This window comes from Pan troglodytes, chromosome 9 (assembly GCF_028858775.2).
Source record: "Pan troglodytes isolate AG18354 chromosome 9, NHGRI_mPanTro3-v2.0_pri, whole genome shotgun sequence".
In the NCBI taxonomy this organism is placed as follows: domain Eukaryota; kingdom Metazoa; phylum Chordata; class Mammalia; order Primates; family Hominidae; genus Pan; species Pan troglodytes.
In genome coordinates, this window is record NC_072407.2 from 83,281,261 (window position 1) to 83,304,928 (window position 23,668).

A 23,668-nucleotide genomic window follows, 5' to 3' on the forward strand; every position below is an offset into this window, starting at 1 on the left:
TGGAAAATAGCTGCTTACCTATAAAAGTTAAATTTACTCTTTTATCCATTCACATGAATTGCTTGAGTCATGTCAATCTGTTTGTCATGTTTCCAGTGTAGTATCACAAATAAGCTATTATTTTTTTCTCCTGATTCAACATTTAGATTTGAATGTTTTATATGCATTTCTTAATATGGCATTAAATGAAATGCAGAAATACTGGTAACTAAAAACAGTTGTCCTTCTGAGATACAGGAGGTGAAGGATTCAAAACATGAGGCTGCTACTCTGGACCCATTAAATGTTCAGCATTCAATAGCTGTTTAATGTCACCAATGTAGCTAGTTAATGACTAGTTCTTCCCATACTAGCTTTCAAAAGTTCCATTATAACATTTTTTTATGGTCTTCTGTACTATGGTTCTCTCTAATGTGACAGCCAATCAAATAGTGTCCAGTTAAGGCAACAAACAGATACGCTAAATATTTTCAAAAAAAGTGCTAACATGTTTTACACTTTTCAAAAATAACATTAATATTAAAATCTACTAAATAAATATATAATCACATGACCTAACTTTCCATTTTTCAGATCGCATATTCACAAAAAAAACTAGTTTTTATAGTGAGTTGATCTCTCACTTTGCAACCCCTGCATTTTCTACTAATTGCTTTCATTTATTTCTTTTTTCCCTTTTATTTATCCTAATGTTTCTCGGTTTGCATAGGACATTTTAAAAGTTCACAATGCTTTTACTTCAGCCTGTTCTCAACTGATACCTAGAATGTAGATTATAATTGCTCGACATTATCATATTTGCCAGTGGTGATATCAGGTAGCATTGTCTCAATAACCAAATGAATGCTTAAAGGAGATGCTATGGGAGAACAAATGTACTTTTTTATAAAATGGCAACAAGCAGATAAGGTAATATATAATGAGTGTCACATATTTTATTTCAAATCATCAGATAACATTGTCTCTGCTATTTCAAATGTAAATGATAAAATGATAAAATGACAAATAATAAAAAATATATAGCTAAGATGTCTGCCTAAATTAAAAATACATTTAGACATTAATGGAAATTACATCTTCTGAATCATAATTTTAAAAAGTATATATATAATTTTATTTCCAATGACATTCCCAAGATATTATGTGATATTCAGTTAAGTATTTTATTATTCAATGAACAAGTGCAAACACCAACAATACCTCTTGAACAACCTACCAGATGTTATTCATCACTTGAGTAAAGAATACTATCCTTTCTGTTGTACTGGTACTCAGCTAAGTTATAAAGATCCATAGGAGCTTCCAGAGAATGTATAAATTATTAAATCAGAAAATAATCTAGATTTCCCTAGGTTTATGCTAAAACCCATAACTTTGCAATTATGGTTATTGCAACTTGAATGATATGTGAATAACAAAAGAAAATACCGTCTGCCATTAAAATTATTAAATTAACTCTCAAAAAATGTGTATTTTAAAATTAACTCCCAAATAAAACTCACAGATTCTAGTAACCTTGACAATTATTAACAATTGAATTTAAAATGTATCGAAAAACATAATTGATATATAACTCATTTTTAAATACGCATGCTGCAAACTTAGCAAACCTAATGCTTTGGTGCATAAAGGAAACAAAAATGTCATCCATTCAAATTCTAGAACAAAAATAAATCATTTATTTCCATATTTCTATGGAATAAGGTAGAAACCACATATAAGAAGAATGAATTTCAGAGGTATGTTCCATCGTTTTCATGAAGTACTAAGAAGTTTAAAGAATATAAACTCTAAGCAAGTTACATTGATTATAGAACTTACTGGCTGATAATTCCTGTTAGGTTAGTGTCCCTATCTTTCCTCTTTCCTTTTACTCATATGAACCTTTGTTTTCCTTTCAGATTTAATTCATGACTGACACAAACATTGACTATAATCCAAATAATTTAATTATTTTTTCCACTTTGCAAATTGAACTGTTTAAACTTACTGCTCAGTGAGCACAAATAAAAATAAAATATTTATCTCAGTGCTTTATCTGTAGGAAAACAACAGAATATTCTAATCCCTGTAAGTTATAGTTCTTGGTTTCCAGCTTTAAGAAGCAGAGTGTCGGGCCCGGCGCGCTGGCTCACGCCTGTAATCCCGGCACTTTGGGAGGCCGAGGCGGGCGGATCACGAGGTCAGCAGATCGCGACCATCCTGGCTAACACGGTGAAACCCCGTCTTTACTAAAAAATTTTTTAAAAATTAGCCGGGCGTGGTGGCGGGCACCTGTAGTCCCAGCTACTCGGGAGGCTGGGGCAGGAGAATGGCGTGAACCCGCGAGGCAGAGCTTGCAGTGAGCAGAGAGAGCGCCACTGCACTTCAGCCTGGGCGACAGAGCGAGACTCCGTCTCAAAACAAACAAAACAAAACAAAACAAAACAAAAACCAACCAAACAAAAAAGAACCAGAGTGTCAGAATAAACACAGAATCTCTACTTTCAAAAATTACATAGTTATTAATAAATGCGCTATCACTTACCAGTCAGTTTACATCTTAGCAACCATCTCCGAGCAAAATGGACACTGAAAAAATAAAAATATAAAAACTGAGTATTTCATAGTAAACTTAGACATCATATTATATTTTTATAGCTATGTTAACTCAGCTATGATTTAAATATGTCGTATTCAGACAAAATGCATTTCAATCACACTAAGCAATTCAATTATTTGGAATGAACAAGATTCTCCATAGATAGGCAAATCTATACAAACACATTTTCAAAATATATGACAAAGGAGTAAACTGAAGGCATCAACTAGGGTTAAAGTGCATTAAAGATAAAAAATAGTTCCAATTAGAGTCTTTGCCTACTTAATTGTCTAAGCAGATGTGATAAAAATCTATTGTAGCCTTATGTCATGACAGGAGGATTGACACACTTCTCTAAAGGAGCAGATAGCAAATGTTATTAGACGTTACAGGCATGCAGTCTCCTTCCCAAGTACTGACTTATGGTTGTATGTAAGTAAATGGGTGTGTCTGTGTTCCAATGAAACATTCCTGACAAAAATAGAAAGCTCACTAGGATTTGGCTTCAGGCCAGTTTGCTGACTCCCAGCAAAACACATTGGGAGTTCCAACTCAAAAATATCAGTCTTAATACTTGGTGGACAATAAAATATAGAGAACCACAGGAACTGAATTATTAGGGCCCTTAGCTTCAGAATAATCTATGTGATTTAAAATATCCTATAAAAACTTGTGGAGTTCTCAGCCCAGAATGATGACATATGAGACTGAGAGTAATTATTTATAAACATTAAAAACATAAAGTACATATGAGATATATACCTAAAGGAAAAGATGAGACCTTCTACAGTTAGAGAGTTACACTGTGGTTATGGAGATTATTTACAATAACTTAAAGTGACATATGTTTATGTATATTCTATTCTTGTTATGTATAGATTTGATATTTGTAAACTTCAGATTGGCTAAAATTTATTTGTAACCCCAAAATCAATACTTGTGGCACTTTTGAGGTCATTTGTGGGTACATGCAGAATGGCAAAAATTCTGAATTACCCAACAACGTATCTTCCCTGAGGCTGAACAAGGCAATGGTCTACCTTCTTGTTTCAGCTCTCATACTGGACACAAGTGTCCTTTTCAAGGTCTATTTAGTGTCACACTTTTCTCATTTTTTGTGTTTTTGTTGATGATTTTACTGTTAAAAGTGGCTCCCAAGCGTAGTGCTGAAATGCTTTATCACACTCTGAGCACAAGGAGGCTGTGATGTGCCTTATGGAGAAAATGTGTGTGGTAAGTAAGCTTTGTTCAGGCACAAGGTATAGTGCTGGTTACTGTAAGTGCAATGTCTATGAATCAACAATATATACTAATTAATGTATCCTTACACATAAAACAAAATTTTGTATGTCAGTTGACAACAATGTTGTGATCTCGGGCTGGCAGGAACCTAGTCCTATATTTCCCACAGGAGCAATGGTTCAGTATGTGCTAATTCATGGTGACTTCATAGATATAACTACTGCAAATAGACTTGACTGTGGATATGCATATGTGTGTATGTAAATATATAAATGTGTGTATATCATGTATCTCCCTTAGAATAGTATATTAACTACATTCTCTAATAGTCCCCATCACCAATAAGTTATTTGAAAAAGCCACTGCTTTTTCTAATGAAAGTCTTCCATAGATAATGGATCTTCTATAAGATGATGATGGACAATGTTCTTAACTGTATTGTTCATTCACAATCACTAGAAAGTGCTGGGTATTTCAGGTATTTTTAAAAGATATTTCTTCTATTGTAACATTTAAATGAATTGGACTGGTACCATGAAATTCAGTGGGAAAAAAAAGCGGAATGAATAACTTATTTATAAAGTTATTTATTCCAAACTTACTTATAAAGCTACCTTTTATAAAGAACAGTTATAAATCAGCAAAATGCCTCTTTAAAATGAGGATTATGGAAAGATTTAATGAGAAATGTGAGGAACAACTGTTTATACCTAAAATACCACTTCCTCACTAAATACCTCTTCATTTTTTGAATCCACAATTCCTATACCTCATTACTCTCATTACTGTAGACTCCATTGTAATAATCGTTTTACCTTTCCTTGGTTTTGATCTCTTCTTAACCCCTACTCTGGTGTCTGACACATAAGCAGTTCTCAGTGCTCTTAGTGAACTACGATTACGGAATAGTTAAGTGTCACCACATCACAATGGAGCTTCACGGGCATTTTATGTAGACGTATATATGTATACATAATTCATAATATTTAAAACGTAACATTTATCTCAGTATAAACTACCTCACACCAATTAGTTTAACTCATACTCCCTGGGGATTTCTTTTTAAAATTTCCAATCGTCACCTCAGTCTAAGCCTAGCCTAGAATCGTAGACAAAATGTGGACTTTGGTTAAATAGCAGTTCTGGCTCTGCTACTTAATAACTGCATAACATCCAAAAAGTTACAAAACTTTTCTAATTTTCAGTTTCTTTATATTTTAAGTATGTGTAGAATAACACCCCTCTTGAGATAGTTATGAGGAGTTTATCAGATTTTATATGTTAAAATGCCTGACATGCAGTATCCACTTTGCACATGTAAGTTTTCTTTCTTCCAAGGTTGTATTTATGTGCATATCTTGAAACAGTTCAACAATAAATTTGCATCTCATGTTGTTTTTAATTTTCAGAAGTGTAGGAATCTGGATGCAGCTGGAAGGCTGCGAGTTATCAAAAAAAAAGCCTCTGCTATAGGCAATAATTTTAATGTTAATTAACTCCATCTGGAAGGAAAAGCAGGTGTTGAAATTGATCACTTAAGTACAGAAAGCAAGGCTGTTTACTAAACTCTCCTTAAATTAATTTGGCTGAACTTGTGGTTAAATTGCTTTCAAGTCACTTTTCTGTAAATGTCTTATACCAAATGCTGAAATTGGAAAAAAGGCGTAGACCAAGCAGATTTTAATGAAATGTAACAAATTGGACTGAGAGGTCACCTAAAAATAAAAATTACATTTTAAAAATGAAAAAATGCAATAGTCAGTTTTGCTTCAACAGCAGATGGAATTTGAAGAAAAAAATCTAGGGAATTTCCGTATGTGGGCCACAAATCATTTGCATCAGATTAATGTGGTTTGTCCAAGAAAAGTTTTGGGCTCTTGGCCAAACATATTGAGTCAAATTTGCCCCCTAGAAATCAGCATTTTAACCACCACCCAGGTGATTTTTATTCTTACTGAAACTTAATCCTTGTTCTAAGGACAGAAAAACACCAAATCACACTAATAGTGACACAGGGCCCTGGATCTATGACAAATAAGAATAGTAGTATTCTGAGAAGGTAAAATATAGCAGAGAAACTTAGAAAATATTACTAAGAATAGGCATGCTCAAGTTAAAACTATATATATATACCATTTAATAAAATATTGACATAGCGGTAGCATTTATTTATTTGTTTTGCCTTCTGCCATTCCCTAACTCCTCAATAGAAAGCCCAGGTCCCTTAAACTTTTTTTCAAATCTCTCCGTAATCTGATTTGATTGTCCATTCCATGTCCAGAGCATGGTTTGAAAGCAGGAACCTCAGCATCATCCAGACTACCAGAATCAGAAACTCTGGGGGTAGAGCAAAGGGATCTGTGGTGCAGCAATGCCTCCAGGTGATTGTGATGCACCCAAAAGCTTGAGAACCATTGTGCATTCATCATGGTTCAACATAGTTTAGTCAGCTGCTGTGAACAAGGCACGAGGTTGAGACTGTAATGTAGGAAACATCATAATTAGGTTTCTTGTTTCCCTGTCAAACAGAAAAAGAGATTGCCAGAGCCTGCTAGTGTCTCCAACCATGAAATAAGCAACACTTATTGAATATTTACATGTCAGTGCTCTTCTGAGTGTTTTACACTTATTGCCCAATTAATCCTTACACAACCTAATGTGGGTTTAAATATTATTACCATTTCACATAATGAAACTGAAGTACAGAGAAATTAAGTGACAACCCCAAAGCCACACAACTGCTAAGGAACAGAACCAAGAATTGAACTGGGACAGTCTGACTCTAGAGCAAATGATTTTTATCACTCTTAAACTCTTAGGAAATGTCATCGACTCTCAAACACCACCTGAAGAATTCTTACCCTTAATTAAGAGAGACAATGACCAATCTTAGGAAACGAGTAGAATCGATTAACTCAGAATATTTCCAAGATTATGTCGATGATTTTTCCAACATTTCTCCTTTTTTTGAACACCTTAAAGCGTGACTATCTTTAGGCTTCTATTCAAACATCACTTTACTAGAAAAGCCTTTGGTTGTATGAATATGAAGCAAAACATAGTGTATCAGAGCCTAGGTTTTCTTATCTATAGACAGAATATAACAGTAATATTATTTAACCATATGGAAATCATATGAAATAAAGCAATATATGTGAAAGTACATTTTTAAGTTTTAGAACATTAATTATATGCTTGTAATGTGGTGTCACAGAATTTTTGATATACAGGATTGTAAAGACCTATTAATTAGACAGTGTCTAACTGATCTTTTATACCATAATTAGCACTACTTTTATAAACTATTTTCATAAAGTGCTTTTGTGTTAGAAATTCATTTATCAAACCCCAACTATCATCCTCCACGCCACAGTAAAATAATATTTTTCAAACTTTCTTGACAAAAAAATTAGCCTGAGGTGCTTTTTAGAAAGCTGTTTTCTGTACTGTCTTTCTGTAAATTCTAATTATTTGGGACTAGGGTGGGACCTAAATATAGTATCTATATATTTTAAGAAAGATACCAAGTGATTATTATGATGAACTGAGTGTGGAAAATACTACAGTAAACTCAAATTCTTTTAGATATTTAAAAATAAAATTACAAAAAAATCCTTACACTCTTATTTAATAGTAGCATAAAGATTATTTTTTGGATGTAAGTATGCTCATTTGTTTATATACAAATGAGGATAGGCATAAGAATGTTCTGTTCTAAGAAACACTGCATATTGTTGTGTTAAAATTGCCTACAGTATTCAGTACAGTAACAAGTTTTACAGTTTGTAGCCTAGGAACAATAGGCTATACAATATAGCCTAGGTATATTGGAGGCTATACCATCTAGGTTTGTGTAAGAATACTCTATGATAATTGCAAAAGGACAAAAATGCCTAAGGATTCTTTTCTCAGAACCCAACCCCATTGTTAAGTGACGCATAACTGTGTTTATCTATCAAAATACTTATAGTTAAATAAATACCAGGTTATCAGTTCTTTACCTCAATATATTTGTCAGTAATGGTAGAGGAGTAATCATTTCCTAAAAGAAAAATATATTTGAAGAAGGTATTAATTTGGATAGACTAGGTTATGATACAGTAATAAATTTGACCCTAAATTTCAATGGCTTAATACAGCAAGTATTTCTTGCTCAATCACAGTACATGTCTATTGAGGAGCAGAAAGGATTGGGAAAATTAGAACAAAGAAGCTACTCCATGTGGTTACTAAGGGAACCAGACTGAGTTTCTACCGCCTTCCAGTTACAGCACTTAGAATCTGCCAGCTCTTTGATTATATCAAAGTAGGGGAAGGGAGAAACTGAGAAACAGCACTTGAGTGTCTCGCTGCCTCAAGCTGGAAATGACACATTTCAGTCCATGGTTCATTGGCCAAAACAGTCAAATGGCCCAGTCAAAATGAAAGGGGGCTTGGAAGTACAGAGTGACATATGGAATATTACACAAACCTTATTATCTCTGCCTCTGTCTACTTTAAGCCCAATGAGTTTCCTAAATAATCACCTATCTTTAATCAATTTAGAGCTACCAAGTAGTCTGGGAAAAAGATAGGCTTTAATTGAACTGGTCTCTCTCTCACCCCAATAATTTGAAATTTACTTAAGACTGTTGGTGGATAATTCATTAAATTATAAGGAGTATACATTAAACAGCTAAGTTGTGTGATACATGATTTGATTGCAAAAAGTGAACACGTTTTAGTGAGGCAGAGCTTCATGAAAGAAATTGGATAACTTAGGACCATACGATTTAGAAAAAAATCTGAAAATATGCTAGTAGAGAAACTTTGAGGGAACTATCAGAAGAAAATATAAGTCATGTTTGTGTTATTAAGATAAGCATAGAAATGAGTACATGATTTATAAAAACACACTATGCTTTATCATTATAGGAAAGAAAAAAATCATTTTTGAGATCCATTCATATGCAAAGACTCTGCTAATGCTTTACCTATGTTATCTGTATTTCTTCACTGCAAAAAATCATTAGAGGCAAACATTCCCATTTTACAAATGAGATAAAAAACATGAAGCAACTAGGCCAAGGTAACACAATTAGTAAACAGCAAAACTAAGATTCAAACCCATGATTGGGGGTCCATTGTTTATGTGTGGGAATGTTTGTGTATTTTTCCCATTAAGTGATGCTGTGATAACCTAGAGCCTCCTTCACTAAAACACTGCCTTTATGACAGAGAAAGAATATTTCTTCTATAAAACTCTACTAGTAATTTTGAATCAAGTCATAATCTACTCCTAGCCATACTCAGTGAGCCTGTGGTAATGTATGTATAACATCTCTGTACTACGGGACCTTGGACATGTAAAACAAATAGGCAAGATCATTGAGGCATATTCCTTTGAACAGCCCTTCTCTGCCTTTTTCTTCTAAATTGCACAAGAATTGGCAGCTAATTAGCAGCGGATTAGCAACATTGATAAACCATGTGACAAAAACAAATGCTGTGCTAACAGAAGGGACAGAACTTTTCAATGAATATGAAATAGGATATAGAGATAAAACCAATTTGCTGAAACTAGCTTCCTATGCTTCTCACTGTATTTTATATTTTCTTAGTTCATTCATCCATTCAAATATTTATAACTACTATGTTCAAGACAATGTGGTAGTTTTGAGGATGAAAAAATGACTCAAACACAATCCCTTCCTTCAAGGAGCTCAGGATATATATAGCAAGATGATTAAGGAGTCTGTACAGTTCCTCTTTGTAAATGACGTTCGTGAAGCCAGAAACAGATCTTTTTAGGTAAAACTTGGCATTATATTGATGCATCCCATACATGCACATCTGTGCAGCATCTGACTACACATTTGCTAGACTGCTGTGAAAGTGGGCATGAAATCTATGGCTAAGAAACAAAGCAAAACCTTTTATATGTATGAGAAGTGGATCTTAGACATTAGAGGTGTTTTGATGGACAAGTTTTCAGTAAATCTGAACTGCTTCTTTTCCAAGTAAAAGCATTTAATTATTCTCCATTTGCAAGACAGTTCTAATTCCTTAAATTGACATACAAGGTTTTGGCTTATATTTCTTTTCTCTTTATGCCCTTCCCTCAATCTTTTGCGGATCTCAGAACATGCCAGGCCATATCACATTTGGGCTACTTACTCCTTTTAGCTTGACACCCTACCGACTCTCTTTATCTTTATAATTCTTTCTGACACATCAAGATACAGGTAACCATCAAATGTAGAAAAAAATCTTCCTTGAACTCCAGCTGAAGTTGCTTTGCTTTCTGCAGTCCCCACTATTTGCTTACATTGAACTCATCACACCATGTAAGAGATACGTTACTTGACCCCTATTTCTCCCTTTTAGTCTTTGAGATTCTCAAGAGCACAAGTTGTGTCATCTCTGTATTTTTGGTGGCTAATACTTTGCAAGGAAATAGTATGAATTTAATAAATAGTTGATTAAGTGAACCAATAAATTTGTGTGATATTCGGATCCAAATCTATGATAGGAATATATGAATGCTGCACTAATATGTTTCCGTCACAGGAGAATCTGCTTTAAGCTATAGCATTTTTTAAAGATATGTATAAGTCAGGAAACAACAGGTGCTGGAGAGGATGTGGAGAAATAGGAACACTTTTACACTGTTGGTGGGACTGTAAACTAGTTTTGTGGAAGTCAGTGTGGCGATTCCTCAGGGATCTAGAACTAGAAATACCATTTGACCCAGCCATCCCATTACTGGGTATATACCCAAAGGACTATAAACCATGCTGCTATAAAGACACATGCACACATATGTTTATTGCAGCACTATTCACAATAGCAAAGACTTGGAACCAACCCAAATGTCCAACAATGACAGACTGGATTAAGAAAATGTGGCACACATACACCATGGAATGCTATGCAGCCATAAAAAATGATGAGTTCATATCCTTTGTAGGGACATGGATGAAATTGGAAATCATCATTCTCAGTAAACTATCGCAAGAACAAAAAACCAAACACCACATATTCTCACTCATAGGTGGGAATTGAACAATGAGAACACATGGACACAGGAAGGGGAACATCACACTCTGGGGACAGTTGTGGGGTGGGGGGAGGGGGGAGGGATAGCTTTAGGAGATACACCTAATGCTAAATGACGAGTTAATGGGTGCAGCACACCAGCATGGCATGTGTATACATATGTAACCAACCTGCACATTGTGCACATGTACCCTAAAACTTAAAGTATAATAATAATAAAATAAAATAAAAAAATAAAGACATGTCTAAACGTTATCCTCATAAATTCAGCCATTTTAATAAGATAGATAAGTAGACCATATAGAACAAAGATTTATATGAATGTCGATTTTTAATGGCTGCTCTCAATATAGTTTGTATTTGTTATGATCATATCTTAGTGACATGATTATATCTAGGAGATTCCACTAGAATTAGAGACTTTTTAATCCTCTTCTTCCACAGACAGCAGCTATCTGAGAGTTCTTTACCACCCACCTTTGCAAAAAAGCTAAAACTTAAAAAAGTATAACATGTTTTCTTCTGAACTTTCTTAAGTGCGGATAGAAAAGAAAAAATAAAAAGAGAGAGAAACAACTCCTAGGTTCAGACAACGAGAAGATGAATGCAACTTAGCAATGGAGCCTAAGACACTTGCGAAGCAAATAAGGAAGTTGAGCCATAAAATGAAAGATTGCTGTGACAATTAACCTGTGAATACCACAGTCAGTATACAGTTTTCTTACCTCCCAGTTCAGCGTTCTTTCCAACAAACCTCCTTTCTAATTTATATTTCTTATCTCAGGAGTAACTGACTTCCCAGAATTGAGAGATAACTGTGGCTATAGGGAGTCAGGCCAACTGATAGAAAAGCAGTTGTTTTGAATCTGATTTAAAGTGGCATCTAACTAGTAACCTTTGACATATCTTTTAACTCCCTCCTAATTTTTAAAATAATGACACCTGAAAAGGCAAAGGAGCAAACTTTTGAGATTGCCAAAGTGAGGAATCAGGTGGTCTTAATTTGATAGAGTGTGGTGGTTAACTTGCGCCTTGCCTTATGAAGGAAATTAATTTCTCTTGCAAAAAGAAGGAAGATTCTTCGTATTGGTATTACATTAACTCAGAGACTCAGCGTCCATTAAAAGAAAAGAAAAAGCAACTTTGTTGTTGTGGTGGTGGTAGTTTCGAGTGACAGAAAATAAAGCAGTAAAGAATGAGATATGATTCTATTTCAGTTTAGAAGAGCCTGCCAGATGAATTTCTATGCACATACGCAATTGCCTTCCAGATGTTAAACTGAGAAAAGGTTCCCTAAGAATGAAAATATTCAGGCAGAAGATTTAAGAGCAATCTCCAGACCCTATCTGTTGGAAAACCTCACATCTATATATCTCTATCATTGGCTCTATCTGGAAGAAAAAAACAAAAATTAACAAAAAAGTATAAACAATTCTAAATGTTCAAAAGACATATATTCTATGAAAACTAACATAAATTTTAACGAAAAAGGGAATTTTTATTAAAAGTCAAAATTATTTTACCTCTTTGAGATAGGATCAGAAAAATAGAAGTTTTTAAAAGTCAAAAGAAGAATGTTCTTTTTTACTTTAAAAATATCTCCTAAAACAGTAGTCAAAAGTGTCAAACTCATTTAAAAAGAACACATAAAACACAAAATTATATTACCAGTGTCAAGGAGCCAATGTGAAGACACAAGTCTAATCAATAATTTAGAGTACAGTCTAAGAAATGTTCTGAGAATACAGAAGAAAAGTAAAAATGTGGCAAAGATTAAAATAAGAGAAAGATAACAGAAGACAGAAAAATGACAGAAAATGTCAGTCTTAAAATTTCAGGAGAAATCAATAAAATTTATGAAATATTTAACAATGATGAAATTGAAGACATTTCTCAGGAAGCAAAACTATGAATATGTCTTTAAACATTTTGGCCTAAATTACATAGAAATGTTCCACACCAGGATGAGTTTTAAAGGAACAAAAATGTTGAATTGCAATGATAAAGTTTTAAAAACACCCAAGCATTAAAATGGTATCTTGAAAAAAATATGGAATTAGTTTGCTTTATGCTCTTGTGCATAATTTCCAAAATATGAATTTGTCACCATCCCCTGTGACAATAAATTTCAAAAATAATAGAACAAAATTTCAAGGATTTTGAGTCTTTATATGTATGTTTTTCCAAAGTTAATGAATATGGTGCAAATATATACTAACCTCTATCAAGTAGTTATGCTCAGAAAATGTATTTTTTTAAAGATAACTTAAAAATAGTTTTTAATCTAAGATAAAAATCAAGGAGAAAAATGAGTGGGAAATTATGTTATAAAAAGCCAAGTGAAAAGAAAGATATAAAATGAGTTTAACATTTAAGTAAGTCTAAATTTTTAAATATGGGTAATGTGTTTATGAAACAAATTTAAATTTGGGTAATGTGTTTATAAAACAAATATGGTAAATGTGTTTATAAAACAAATTTAATATTAGAAATACTCAAAGATAAGCTATTTATTTAAATATATTTTATTAACATTGACAGTTGGGCATTTGATTAAAAACTAGAAATTCACTTTCATTTGGACATTTGAAGTAGGTTTTATCTTATACAGTTATTTAATTATTGATATACACCATTATTGTAAAAAACACTTAGAAGTAGAAGGAAACACACATGCCTATGGTTTTGTGCCTGCGTGTGTATATGTGATTATATACATATGGTCCCTGACTTACCATAATTTGACTTATAGATTTCTTGACTTTTTGATGGTATGAAAGTGATAAGCATTCACCAGAAACTGCTTTCTGTTTTGAAATTTCTTCTTTTTCCGAAATTGCGATATCCAGGATTATACTCTCTCATAATGCTGGGCAGCGACAGTAAACCTCAGCTCCCAGTCAACCATGTGATCTGAGAGTGAAACACCAATACTGTACTGTACAGTGTAATGCATTCAATAAGTTACATGAGATATTCAATACTTTATTATAAAGTCGCTTTGTGTTAGATGATTTTGCCCAACTGTAGGCTGATGTTCAGTGTTCTGAGCATGTTTAGGGTAGGACAGGATGAACTATGATGTTTGGTAAGTTAGGTGCATTAAACTCATTTCCAATTTATGATATTTTCAAATTATGATGGGTTTATTGGGACTTAAGCCCACTATAAGTTGAGTAGCTTCTGTGTAAGTGCTTACAAAATGTGATGTTTTATTTACTCATAAATGTTAGGAATTTACAATACAGACTATTCTCAGGATGGTAACACATGTCCAATTCTCGTTGATAGTAATCAGAGAAGGTTTACTTAAAAAGAAGAAATTTCAGCTGATATTTGAAGGATTAGTACAAACTAAGATTGTACAGTGCAAGAAAAGTATCACAAACTTCATGATGTAAGTAACTTTTTAACAAACAGGCATTTATAGATCCATTTGATTTTCTTACTCCTAACATCCTTAAGCAAGTCATGTTGCCTCAGCCTTTAGAACATATTCCATCCATACATTCTTTGCTACCTCCAGTGCTACCTCTCTTCTCTAGTCTAAAACATCTCTTGCATGTACTATTGCAAAAATTAAAAAAAAAAACTGTTTTACCTCTACATATCTAAACTCAGACTCATTGTGTCTGTATGTCTCTGGGTATTCGTTCCTGTAAATTTTTAAACAATTTATAGGCAAGTTACATGTTTCATAGCCCTTTATTTCTAAATACTTCAGCATAGTTTTCCTAAGAATAATGATATTCTCTAACGTAATAACCCCACCACAACTTCAGTTAATTTTATATAGATACAAACAACACTTTTGTCTAATTTATTGTTTGCATTCTAACATTGTGATTATTCCCAGTAATGTTCTCTGTAAGCACTATTTCTCCCCAGTATAGGGCCAGAAAGAACATTACTTCTCATGTCTTTTTAGTCTTCTTAAATTAGAAATGTTACCACAGCCTTCACTGACTTTTATGTTACTTACATCTTTAAATAATTCAGCCCTCTATCCCCTCTCTTTTTTAACAAATAGAAAATTCCTTCTTTAGGGTTTGTCTGAGATTTTTTTTCATGATTAGTTTCAGGCTTTGCATGCTTGGCCAGGACACTATATAGGTGATATGCCTTGCTTAGGTTTGGCGGCACACAATGTCCATTGATCCCTCACTAGTAATTTTAGCTTTTATAATATGGTAAAGGTTGTGTCTGCTTAATGGATATTGTTTATTGAATATGTATAACCAAATAAGTATTTTACAATTATGCAATTCAGACTATCAGGTTTTTTGTGTTCACATAAATTTCTACCATTGAATGGTGTTGTGTTTGTTGTGTTAGACTATGGGTAGCTACCATGATTGAGGTATTTTATTAAAATTATTAACCCTATTGTACCCTATTGTAGATACTATGGTGTGGTATCCAGAGCTGCCTTTTGGGAATATGGCTCTTGTTGTCCCACCTGCTGGGGTTGGTGGCTGCTGATGGCTCAAAGCAATTCCTCCTTGGGAATTGCTCTAGGGGAGACAGATGTACCTAAATCAAGATTATGTTCCCTCTTGATGTATGTGATGGTGGGGTGTGACAGGGCAGCCTCAAACTAGTACTGGTGGATGAAGTATTATACCAGTGAAGTGTTAACAAAATCCAGGTCTCTCTGCCTTAATTTCAGTTACTCTTAAAGATTAGACCAGCTCTAGAATTGTACCCAGAACTTGGTGAGGCATCTGCAGCAACTTCTCCCTCCACCCAGTCCCACTTCCCTTATTTCCCTTACATTTCTTCAAGGTGCTATTCCTAAAAAACACCTTTCCACCCACTTTGTGAACCCCCCTCAAAAAAAATCGAACTTTGTGCTACAAGTAAATCTCTAGATAACTGAGCATCTGTTTTCTGAGCGAACTCAATCTAAGGCAGAAAGGAAGCATTCTATACGTGTGTATGTGCTTATTGATGAAACTAATATTGCAAGGCACAATTTATGCAGGATGTTCACATTCTTGCTTGAAAATAAGTTTCTGTTGATAAGATATTATCTATACTATTTTCAAGATCAACAGAGTAGAGTTTTACCTTTCTTGATAGGTTTGAATAATAAAGGCAAATCTAATTTACCTAGGAAATGAATTGACAGATAAATAGCTAGATAGCTAGATAGCTAGATAGCTAGATAGCTAGATAGCTAGATAGATAGCTAGATAGCTAGATAGCTAGATAGATAGCTAGATAGCTAGATAGCTAGATAGATAGCTAGATAGCTAGATAGATAGCTAGATAGCTAGATAGATAGCTAGATAGCTAGATAGCTAGATAGATAGCTAGATAGATAGATAGATAGCTAGATAGCTAGATAGCTAGATAGATAGCTAGATAGCTAGATAGCTAGATAGATAGCTAGATAGCTAGATAGCTAGATAGATAGCTAGATAGCTAGATAGCTAGATAGATAGCTAGATAGCTAGATAGCTAGATAGATAGCTAGATAGATAGCTAGATAGATAGCTAGATAGATAGCTAGATAGATAGCTAGATAGATGATAGATAGATAGCTAGATAGATAGAAAAATAGATAGAAAGACAAGTAAATGGGAGTTTTTAAAGTTTCAAAGTATAAGATTTCACTCCTATTTTATAACACTACATGTGGAAACTGCATTGAATAAACCCCTTTCAACCTCTAAATGAGTAGAGTGATACAAAGTTTTCTCATAAGCATATTTAGGTATTTTCTCATCATCAAACAAGACTCAGATAGGTATCATACTTACCAAAGGGGGATATAAAGCTTGATGAGGTTAAACAACTGGCTCAAAGCTATGTGGCAGCAAGTGGTAGAACTGGGATTTGAACTGGTAAAGTTATCTTCAAAAATCTTAATCATTTACAACGTCACTACTTCAAAATATAATTTACTAACTTCTTAAATTGATGGAAGGAGGGAAGACTTCAAACTTCATCAATAGTATTTGAATTCATAACTGATTACTTCCTCTGAAGAATCCAGATAAATATTCAATGTAGTTTGAGAGCTCTGTATCCAGAGATAACTTGGCTCAAACTTGGACTTTGCCTAAGTAGCTGAATGACTTTGGATAAATTACTTGCCCTATCTAAATCCCTAATTCTTCATCTGAAAATCAGAATGATAATAATCTAGAGTTTTTGTGGGGATAAAACATGTTGATGAATTAAAATGCTTATTAGCATAGTACTTGGCACATAGCAAGCACTCATTAAATGTTAGCTGTTATCACTATACCTACCTAATCTATGTAAAATTTGGAAAAACATTATTGAAAGATTGCTTGATTCTCTGTTCTTTCTTTGTATTAATATGATATTTACACATCTCAACAAATGACAAGGTATTTCAAGGTCAAACATTTAACAACAACTCATTAATTATATTATCCTTTTAGTAAATCATTATCGGAACAAGTCATTAGGTGACCTTTTCTGGTTACCGCAATCCAATAAAACTTACATTAGCCAGTGTTTCAGGAACATTAGTCTAATGTGCTTTCAGAGATCACCTTCTCTGAGCAGTATAATAAGTCTGTGTGAAAAGCATAAAGCATGTAATACATAATAAAATTTGGACTTTAATGAACCATCTTGGCAAACTGACTAGGATTATAATTCAATAGCGAGCATTCCTTAATTAATGAATTAAAAAAGCCAAGAGCATGCCCTAAATGCTACCATTGATTACAGTTTCACTTATTTTCTATTTTTACTATATGCTCCTGATTTGTTGAGCAATAGACAGTGAATCTTAAGTGATCTCGGTAATGAAAATAAAAAATAGGAGCAACTGAAAAAGAGACCACAATTAGCAAGTTGTGTAGCTTTCAATGAATACTTTTTTTCCTGAAAATATTAGCGATTTTGATTTAAATGTGAATGTAAATTGACTCAGGAGTTTTTCCTAACTATATCCCTCCTGGGTGTATAATATTTAAAAAAAATCACTAACCCTCTGGATTACACTCAACTACATACCAAAGTTGAAACATCTCAGGAACATTAAGTCAGTAGATCATTTCAAAGAATAACTTCATCATTCCACTTCCTATAGCCTTTGAAACTAGTTTATTACAATTTATTGTAATTATGTGTTCAACTCTCCTTCAAGGCTGTAAGTCTCTAAGGATAAGAACTTTCCATAAATGTGTGTGTATTTTTCCTAATAGTGACTTAGAAGGTATTGAATGTATGAATGCTGATGAAATGAACATACGACAGACCATATGATAAATAGCAAATAAAAGTTCTTCATTTGTGTTAAAATATTTTCCTAGTAATGTACTCTAATTTTCTGAACGATCCCCAGAAATGTTAGCATGTTAGCATATTTCAACTAGTCTTCGATGTCATAAGAGGAACCATTATTTTTTGCAATAATAAGAAATTTTTTAAAAAACACTATCAATTTAACTATGACATGCCTTCATTACTAAGACAAATTCAAATTTTAGTGATAGAAAATTTGGGAATAAATGCATCTTAGAATTAATACTGCTTTTTTGGCTTTTATACTTTTATGTGAACACACTTCACATAAAATTTTTCTTTTGCTGGAAGAAAATTTATAAAGAATAAAACAAAAATTGTTTACTACCCCTTAATAAAAAAATGACTTAGAAAGAGGCCACTAAGGAGATTACAGATAAGTCTCTACTCTTTAAGTATTTATTTATTTCTTTTTTTAAAGCTAGTTCTGGCAAGCTAAAAATTGTCAAGAACATTTGTGGGAGGAATTGAACTTTCTATTTCACTTAGACTCAGCCACTGTTAAAGGAACTATTTTTCCCCCCAGGGTTGGTATAAGGAGCAACAGCATGGAAACAACATTAGTAATAACTATTTCAAACCCCAGATGTTGTAGGTATTGTATAATAGAAACAATTTCATGCAGGAAAAAATAATTTTTAGGCAAATTTATTTAAGTTCATTTACATTAGTTGTAACTAATAATAGCTACAACTTGTGAACTATCACTATTTTCTAAGCCAGCTATATATCAATGTTTTCTACAACAAAATAAATCATGTAAGCACAGATAATTCATAGAGACTCACAGTTTATGATTTGTATTTTAAAGTAAATATAGAGAGGTCTGCATATATTTAAAAGAGTTATTATCTTTCTGTACTTTTGGTATCAGGAAACCAATTAATGGTGAATTTTGAAAGAAAGAATCACCTTTGGAAAATCCAATTTGCCTTGACTTCAGACCTCAGCGTAACAAAACCAGGTAAATTACATTATAACCCACCAGCTGTTTTAGAAATTTTGGAGGTAACTTACTGCATTACATTGAGATAAATAAATGCCTGAGCCACTGCTTCATTTTCTTTACATAAAGTGGGGCTTCTTTTAAAGGGCGGCATTCTGGTTTCATCCATTTCCCTCTTGAAGAGAAGAGTTACTTTATCTAATTCCATACTTTTTCATGATAAACCTTTGACAGCCAGGGCTTAAGTTAATAGTTGTGCAGCCTTCTCCAGATTCATATTTCTCATCTGTAATAAAAGGGGAACTTCTCGTATCCAAGCAATATGATGGAAATGAAACAAAGTTGTGAGGTCCACTAGGACCTTGCTCCTACCTCTAACCATCTTCTCTGTTAGCTGATCACAATGGCTAGTAGTCATGTAACTGAACCCTCAAAACTTTATCACATGTATTTTTCTAGGAGTACCCACTAAATTGCCTAATTGTAAAAATCATGAGTTTTTATTGGAGGGATCTATTATTTTTTTTTTTTAATATTTGCCTTCTCGACAGTCCTTTGCAGTGGGCCTCTCCTGACTCTTGTCTTGCTAGTTCATGTCTGTCCAGCAACCACAAGTGAAAGTGTTGCTATCTATATTTGTCAGAAATTGAAATACTCACAAGTCTCCTTTTATTGGGGGAGCCGATTATGCTGCCTCACAAGGACTTGACAATACTTAATATCTCTCACTCTGCATCCAGACATAGTGGGTTTTCTTATACCTTTTCTCTCCCCTGTGATAAACAAACCCAAGACGGGACTTGCCTTCTTGTTGTATGACCACACTAGTGCTCACCAATTTATTCAATTTGCAAATAGGTAAGCTTAATAGCCTGGTGATACCTGTCCCAATTTTGACTACCTGGCAGTGTAGATTAAATGAGATAATAAATACAAAGTGGAATGAACAGTGTCTGGTTCATAGAGTGCTCTCAGTAAATGTGTGCTAATATAATTATCACTGATAAGTGGATTTGAGTGTATACCATATCTCAGACCTATTAGTTTCAAGGAAGCAAGATGAGAAAGTTCTACTTAGCCTTCCAAAAATAAACCTTACATAGTTGCAAACTTTACTAATATCACTAACACTTCATTTCTCATCTGGCTTTTGTCTTTAAGAAGATAGTCCTTAAAAACATAGTCTTCTTAGCCTGGAACCTAAAAATAGGTAGATGGTAGAAATTTCAGACACCAAAAATTCTAAGAAGTCTTAACTGTAGTTATTATGGTAGAATTCCAAACAAGTATTTGGAAAAAGTATCCCTAGATTTTATTAGCAAATAAAGATTGCTATCATCAATGGTAACTACTCAAAAGTTGCCAGACCACAGCTTAGTTTTCATAGTTAAGTTTTGATAAGAAAAAGAGGTAGGATTGATTAGGCATAACTTTGGGTGATGGTTCAAAAAGAAGTCACAACCAATTGGAACAAAAAATAAGACTTTTGCCAAACTCAGACTACAGGTCTCTTGGTAGTGGAGAGATAATCTAAGAAACTGTAACAAGAGGTAAAGAAAGATGCCTAGAAAACATACAAATTACATTTTTGCCTACAAACAATACTTGTTTCACCCCACATACATTTCCATAAAGATATGATACAGTGAATCATCTGGTTGCCTCACTCCAGTATGAAAAATAGCCAAACTGAAAAGCTTCACCTCTGCTTACAAACATGAGTAATAAACACAGACATGTCAGCTACCTATTTTTTCATTGAAAGAGGCCTTAACCTGAACTGAGACAGAATTAAACAATGAAATAAAATACTGTAAGACTGGATGGTATGCATTTTTTGGGTTCTATGTATTACATATTTTTATATATGGAGAGATAGATAATCTCTCTATATATGCATATCTAAAGTTGGGAGTCATGAGAAAAGTGTATTTCATGTGAAAGAATATTCTAGAATAAAGGTTCCACTAATTACTAGCAATGTTGCCTTATGCAGACCATTTAATGTTGCTGAGTTCCAGTTTACCTACCTGGAAAGTGAAATTGTTATCAGCCATTCTCCTTACATTTAAATTGTTCTTTCAATTTGATACTTCAAATAAGGTAATGCGTAAGAAAGCCCTGTGTATGCGGAAACACAGCATGTGTATGGAAGGGCTTATTAACTGTAAAGTCATATGACAAACAGCAAAGTTAAACTTTCTAGATTTTGTTGCACCGAAGGTGCAGGCATCTATCTCTTCCCCAAACACTAATCTCATTTGTAGTACATAATTGCACAACTCGGAAGGAAAAATGTTATGAAAATCCCAGGTGGTTTCTACTCACCTTCAAGAGTTATTTCTACAGTTGCAACAGAAAATGAATTGTTAATGTGTGTACTACAAATAATTGCATAAATAATGACTCTGCCAAAGAAACAATCAACCACTATCCACGCACATTTTACAACAGTCAATTCCAAGTGTAAAATGCTTGGCAACTTAAAGGAGGAAGTTGAACTTGTTAATTTTCCAGCAAGAAGGTTAAATAGAAAGGAAGCAATTCAAACATATGTGAGCAACAGGGCTCCCTGGCATTTAAAATCCCCAAACAGCTGGTGGAGAGAGAGCCTACTGTTGGAGAAGCATCAGGGCTAGGGAGGATGGGAAGAAAAGAAATGGGCAAGAGAAGGAACTACAGATGTTTTCCTAGAGACTTGTTCAATTTTTCTGCAAAAACTTTTTCAATTATGATTGGAACTTCTGCTACAATGCTACAGCTAACATTTTCTGAAGACTGATTTTATGTTAGACATGGGTAGAAATTTTATATGTGATTATCTCATTTAATCTCCACAAACTGTGAAGTTAGTGCTATGATTCTCATTTTGTAATTAAATAAACTGAGTTTAGGGGCATTAAGCGATTTGACCAAGGTAATTTATAGAATCAGGATTGAAATCTATTGCCAGTCTGACTTTGAAGCTGGAATTCTTTGCATCACTTCAGATGCAAATACAGAAGAGTCAAAAGAGACCTTTAAATGCATAAGAACTCTATACTTCTCGTGACACACATTCATGGCAAACCAATTGGGATGTATGTTATATTTTATATTAGGTTGAACCATATGAAATTACCAAAATTAGACCATCTTTGTCCGCCACAATAACAGTTTTCTATAGTTCAACTTAATATATGCACTAAATAATTCAGCTTTTACGCTCCAATCCAAATGTGTTCTCTCCACTTTTACCACCTAACCACTCCGTAGTCTCTTACTCTATTCTTCACCTGTCAAAAAGTATCTCAGCCTTTTCAGACTGAGCTCAAATATCATTTCTTTCTTTAAGCCATCCCTCAACTTCTTTAATAAGAAAATAATCTCCATGATCCTAAACAGGAAATGTTTTCTGCCTCCTTTTAAGTTTCTTGATCTGAACTCTTAAAATATTTTTCTCTTTTGACTTAGAATTGTCAATATTTTGGGCTTATATTTAATTATTTCAACAATATTACAATCTCCTTGAGAGGAAAGACCAAAATGTTCATCATATTTCAATTACTTAATACTGGAACCATAGTATAATAAAGATATATATTATCAATGACATCAAGTTTAAACTATGTATACTTGAATCTTATCACTTTTTGCATAGCTTTGAAATTATTTATTTATAAATTGCACATTGAACTTTAGAACCCTAAATGCAGGAACTTTGTGTTGCATATCTTTGAAGCATCTAAACCTATCCCAGGGTCAAGTATATAATTTGTGTTCACAGAATACACATTCCATATACAGGTGCTTCCTTGCCCCAGTCCCAACTGCACCCATTAACTAGGATAAAGTTAGCTTTTGTTCCTGTTTACTGACTTTGCATATACTCTGACACTATATGCAACCTCCCTTCATGTCTCCTGCAGTGCTATCTGTTTTACCAGTTTACTGTCTAAGAAAGTCTTGTAAACAGATGGTAATGGTCTTTATTCAATCTTTAATCTTTGGAGGCATAATTTTTCAAATAATACATTTTAGCCCATCATTATTAACCTGTCCACATACTTATCTGTGAGTGAGGACTCCTTATCTTAATTCATGGCTTATCAATTTTAAGAGCAATAATTAAATTGCCAGCATGTGAATGCTACAGATGTATAACATTTTAAAAATAGGAAAAGACAATAGTACCCACAATGTTCCATGCATTTAATTAAATGTTTTGCATCTTAATTCACATAATACTTAAAATCATTCTATATGTGTCACACTATTAAGCCATGTTAACTATGGAATATTGGCATAAGAGAAGGCAGTAATGTAGTCAAGGCCATATAGTGAGCAATTGGTAGAGCTGAAATCCACACCAGTTCTTTCTGACTTTATAGTTCATTTTTTATTTACTTCATAATATTTTCTGAGATAACTCAACAAATTCTAAGAAAAAGGCTGACTGTAAACACTTTGGGTATTTTGATATCATTGTTTACTCTTTCAGTCATGTGTTCTCACACCACAGTCATTAAATAATCAGTATAATTATTAAGAATCAAATCACTGTGATAGATGGCAAGTAACCAACATTTTCT

The 23,668-nt window shown here is 33.5% G+C and overlaps 1 protein-coding gene across 3 annotated transcripts in view; it reads right to left on the reverse strand.

Annotated features, from left to right (window-relative positions):
• TENM4 (teneurin transmembrane protein 4) overlaps nucleotides 1–23,668 on the reverse strand; it is a 3,006,191-nt gene that overhangs the window by 2,603,300 nt on the left and 379,223 nt on the right. For all 3 annotated transcript variants that reach the window (XM_054661572.2, XM_063784373.1, XM_063784372.1), the window contains one exon: nucleotides 2,528–2,571. The gene's annotated coding sequence lies outside the window, so the exon portion shown is untranslated. The remainder of the gene's footprint in view (nucleotides 1–2,527; nucleotides 2,572–23,668) is intronic.